Raw genomic sequence first — 5,829 nt, forward strand, 5'->3', positions numbered from 1 at the left:
ATTTTCAGCCTACTTACTAGCTTTCGTTTTGACCCAACAATGTTCATGCTTAGTTCGTTAATGAAAATATCAAACCTAATAGATATTTTTATAATTAGATGTAACTAGTATTTGGATAAAACAATGATAAAATAGTCAATTAACATGTTATATAGTAAAAAGAGCTAATGACAAATCAAACTTATCACAAATTCAAGTCAACTTTTAGCACCACCGTTGACACAATTACAAATGTTAAGAGGGAGTACCGAGGGTTTATTTCTTAAAATTCTTGAAAACAATTATGCTATGTATAAAAGAACTAAATGGTACATATGAGGCAAATCACTCGAGGCTCAGATCTCCGTCATTACTAATTAGCAACATAAGTTTTCACGCCAAATAGCGGATCATCATCACAACCTAGACTAAAGATCTAATCTCAAGACGTGGAGTTAAGAAACATTGTGGCATTGAAAGCAAGCATGGTAGCGATAGAACCTCGATGATGGTAGTCAAACCAAAACATTTAAAGCGAAAACCAAGAAAAACATAAGGCAACGCACGTTGTAGTCCTGTCGCCATTGCCATAGACTATAGCGAAACACCCCCTCTCCTTGTTTCCCTCTCTAGAACCCCCTCTCCCTTATTAGCCAAATGACCGTAAGCTTAGCTCCTTTACCCTATTTAAGCTTTACTGGTTTTAAAGATTTAAACCTTATTAAAATTAGAAAAATAGTTGCGATTGCAAAGAAAAAGAATTGCAAGTAGAGACAGACAACGCCCCCACCCACGGTCTGTCATCCTTTGCCGCCTGAACTGGCCAGACTTTTGACTTTAGGTAAGTGATTAAGTGAATCACTCATCTTATATTTAGTTTTATTGTTTTAATTTATTTGATTAGGTAATAGGGACTACGGATTGAATTATACAAGTCATAAACTTTAGATTTAAAAGATTGTTTGTACGAGTAGACAAGTTTACACATATTAGATTTTAAATTATCATCTGTTGATTATATAAAATTTGGTTTTATTATCATTTTTAATATGACACAACCCTATCTAACCCAGGCCGAAAAGAAATTCTTTTGGGGTTTTCTCTTTTGGGGGTTTATATTTTATAACGAGACCCAATACCATAACGAATTGAACTGATTATTACAACCATAAATCCCATAAGCTATATATGTTGAAACATGGAATGTTATATTTCCTATTTCATTACAATACATACTATGATAACAAGTATCAGTCAATAAAAGAGGAAAATTCAGATATATACAACGTGCCCAAAAAGAGAAAAAAGTAGAAAGACAGTCGAATTTTGTAACCAAATCATCACCATCTAAAAAGTGTCATACTCAATATTGGTCCTAACTATATTCTTTTGACTCACAACGTAAGCCGCCAGCTTCGTCGACCATCACTGCCGCCGCCACCACCAGCCGCACAAATTTTCGTTTGCACGTGCTCAAATTCCGATATACGACACGGGACATGAATCCCGCCATCATAATTAAACCCATATACTTTTTCCGCTTCTCTTAACAAATCCCCAAACAATGGGTGATTAAAAAAGATCACGGGTACCAAAACCCGTCGCGCATGGTCTTCCTTTTCCCCTACATATACCGCCAAGTGTCCTTTCGGGACCGAATTCTTCTCTCCCTCCCCGAGCCTAATATAACCCGAACCCGACTTCCTACAACATATCTCCTTTGCACTTTTCTTCAAACCCCGAGCAAACCCGCAAAGCTTTGACATCGCACCATTCGTGATCCTGGGACGGTTTAACTTAACGTAACCAATATCGATATCTTTCGGTTTTCGATGAATTTTCGTTCTTACGAGCTTTACGAGCTTGTGTTTGATTCTGAAGCCTCTAATCTTGATCATTTTGGATGAAATTAAAAGGGTTTTGTGGGATTTTGATTATCTAAAATGGGTTGTTTTTAGAATTTTGAATGATGATGAATTGAGGTGAATATGTGTGTGAGTTTATATGGTGGGAATTGGAGATTCTTGTGGGTATGTGGGGCGAGAGAAGTGGGGAGTGGTCGGTATACGGTCTGGAGAGATTTGGGTGCACGGAATTGATTTATTTGGAAAAGACATAAAAAACAAAGTAAGAAACAGGTCCACGTTTGTCACTGTGGTTTCCTCGAAAGATCCTCATGGTTTTGTTTATAACGTACGACACTTGTTTATTACAATTATTATTATTATTATTTTAAGTTGTGTGGTACGGTTTTAGGCAGTTTACTTGACTTTGAATAACATGTGTAGAACAGATGAAAAATGAACCAAACGCTAAGTGAATCGTTTGATGAATAGTTTGTTTAATTAAGAACCAAGTGAAGATGAACATAAGTTTGTGATCATTTGTGAGATTCGTGTACATTCATTCTTTTACGTTTGTTTATATCTATTTATTTATGTTTGCTATTAAGACTTTAATTTGGACATGCATGTTTATTTTTAATTTGTGTTCTTTTATATTTCTTCATTTATGTATGTTTATGTTCATGAATCGTTTATTTAGAATATTAAGAGTGAACATAAATGAATATAAGCACATTCATTTTCTTAGCAAATGAACCTGAACAAAAACTTCGTTCGTCTAAATGTTTGTGGTTATTTATTTGGTTAAAGCTAAATAAACGACCCTACACAAGCCACACTTGTATTCGTTCGGATTATTCACGGGCATACATGTCTTTACCACTTTAGTAAATTTAATATATATCAATCATGGACATCGGAAATTTTGGGTCTGTAAAAAGTCATCTAACACAAATCTTATCAACAATATTTTGATGAGAAATTTGAGCGAATCAGATGCGGATGGGAGAAAAATTACATAACAAAGGCCGTGAACTCCACATAAGAAAGCAAACAATATTGATTGATACTAGAGTCTGAATCATACAATATATTCGATTTGGGAGTTAAATATCTTAAAATTCAGTTAAGAAATATATGGGTTTTTTTTAAATAATATCAAATCAATAATCAACCATTCATTACTCAATTTTGTGATCTAGATGTGGAAAAATCTGAAAATAGAAACAAAAGAATGGAAGAAGGAGTCAGTTTTTGGCGTGGAATATATTGCAATTTGACATGTTCGTATGGGCCACGGTCCACATCATCTTTTTGGCAATATGGTCCCTACTAAGCTTGTACCTCTTGTACTTCTTTAACTGTTTAGATTAACATCAATATATTTAATTATTATATTACTTGTTAATTATATTTTATTGGGAAGATTATGACTTTATATTTAATCATATTGTAACAATTATCAGTTTTCTACCAAATATAATAAAAAATTCTTGTATCTAGATATTTCAGACTGAAAAAGACAAAATAGATAAAAATAAAAAATCAAGTTGATTTATATACTATCCCATGAAAGGTATAATTGACAGAAAAACAAAAAGTTTAAACAAACAACATTTGTGATTATTTTTAAAAGTATAAGGAATTTGTTTTATTTATTTTAATCTACGCATAAGCGAAACTACACATGTTAATCCCGTATGATTTTATTGTCTCGATCTTACAATAAGGAAGACAAACCCATGTAAGAAGCAGAATATATAGAAACCTCAATTCCATTCATCAATAAATCAATCATACAAAAGTGAAATTTCACCGATAGCAAAACTATTTATAGGGTCTGAGAAGGGTGACAATGTGAGATGTAGGTAATCATACCTTTGCGTCAAATGATAAAGAGACTGAATTAAATAAGACTTAGCTTCAAAACATATCAAAACCTCGCTTGAAATTTAAGTCATGCGTAGACATACTACGTATAGCATAGCCACCCGAGTAAATTCAAAATGTCCAACCCTAATTAGTTCACAATCAGCAATTCAAATGGAGACCTATCCAATTAAGACAAATTAAATCAAATACAAGTTCATAAAAAAGTACATTTAAAATGAGTTTTAGTTGGATGTTAATTATCAAATGAAGGCTAGTAGGCTACCACATTTGAAAAACAAAACACAGTACGGCATCTTATTTAAGAGTTATTAGAACTTTATTAGCATATATAAAACTTAAAGTTAACAAAAGTAATGTATTAGTTTATGAATTATTTCTTATCCTAGCCTAACTATTTCAATGGCTGCGCTACTAGCACCTATATTGATCACTAAATTTATGCAATAAAGGAGAATATATTCGGACCACAAAAGTCTCAAATTGAGATACAATCAAGTGTCACAAAGGACCACAAGTACGTGATTGACTATTAATACTTGGCACACGACTAGTGGCCGTGTCTTGCAACGTTTTATTTTTCTTTTTTTGTGGTCTTACTTCTCACACATTGAAAAGTATGTTTGGACTTGTTAGAACAATATTAAAATATTAGATATTGATGTTTGAATATATTCTGCTAGTTTATATGTACACTTTATTAATGAGAGGATATAGATTTTCATAAAAGAATCTTGATATTTATATTTACTACTTAATACTTCTATAGTTTGGGTAAGTTGGGTGTTCGTTGCCAACATGACATCCTCATGACGGTGAATTCTACGGATGACGAAGGAATGAGTAGCCAAGAGCTACGAACCGTCATGAACACGAGATTGTGAGCAGTGTTGCAAAAATCCCGACTAGGCACCGATTAATCCCCGATTAATCACTAGTCCCCACTTCAATGATTAATTTTAGGCTAGTCAACCAATTAATCGGTCAATCGTCAAATCTGGCCAAAATGACGGTTTCCGGGGATATTCCGACCAAGCTGTTTCCGACGAGCTTCCGACCAAAATTAGCGGTTTTCTGTGAGATTCAAAAAACCAGCGGTTTCCAGCGAGATTCCGGCCAAAATATGTTTGTGTACGTATAAAATGGAAAATTACATATAAAAATGTGTGTGTGTATTTATAAAACTGAAAATTATACATTAAAGTCAGATCCGATTAATCCCGATTAATTGCTAGTCTCCACCCTACTAGCGACTATCAATTTTTACAACACTGACTGTGAGAGGGATTAAAGCATAGGGGGGAAATAAGTCTAGTGTGACTCGTATTCTTGAACTCATCCACTCTTGAAATCATTATTGAACATGTCAAAAGTATTTTAGAAAACCCAAAGATAGTGAAATATGTGATGGCATTAGTAAAAAACATTCCAGTCTCCTTTATTCTACAACTAAAAATGTTATCACTTAACTTTTGATTTGATTTCCAACACTTCCATAAACTAAACGTGTTTGGAATGAAATTCCGATTCCAACTCCATTATATCTCAACAAACCAAATATCCCTTCAATATTGAAATCACATAAATAAATTTATTCAGAATTTTGTGATGAAGCAAGAACTTAAAAAGTTAAAACAAAAAATTATGATAAGTTGAGATCCAAAACCTCCAATTAATGCACTTTACACGTGCTTATTTGGCCAAACTCTACAAATGATGAGTTTGGTAATTTCGTTTGTTTGTAGATTATTGAGATCCAAATATGTTATAAAACTTAAAAAAAAGTTAGGTATTTATATCTTGTTTCTTATACTTTATACTTCTTTGATGAATTTTAAATATTTCAAATGGTAGCGTGTCCAAACCTCTAAAGCGTTTCCATATCGGTAGCATGAAACATGAGAGATGTATGAGAATCTTAAGTGGCGTATGATTTATTGAAATTCATTAAAATTGAGTAGAATTAAAAAATAAATTATATTCGTTATCCGTCTTATTCTTACAAGTTATACGAATTACAACTTAAATTTAAAAGATAACATATTTAATTAACGACGAAGAGATTTTGATCAAAGTAAAACCGTCAAACACCTTAAAGTAAATTAATTCAACATTA

General features: G+C 32.8%; 1 pseudogene; it reads right to left on the reverse strand.

Annotated features, from left to right (window-relative positions):
- Window positions 1-1,175: 1,175 nt before the first annotated feature.
- On the reverse strand, window positions 1,176-2,284 carry LOC143625419 (auxin-responsive protein SAUR36 pseudogene; annotated as a pseudogene).
- Window positions 2,285-5,829: the final 3,545 nt, after the last annotated feature.

This window comes from Bidens hawaiensis, unplaced genomic scaffold (assembly GCF_021521415.1).
Source record: "Bidens hawaiensis isolate Kalapana, Puna unplaced genomic scaffold, B.hawaiensis_p1.1 tig00004105_1, whole genome shotgun sequence".
NCBI lineage: Eukaryota > Viridiplantae > Streptophyta > Magnoliopsida > Asterales > Asteraceae > Bidens > Bidens hawaiensis.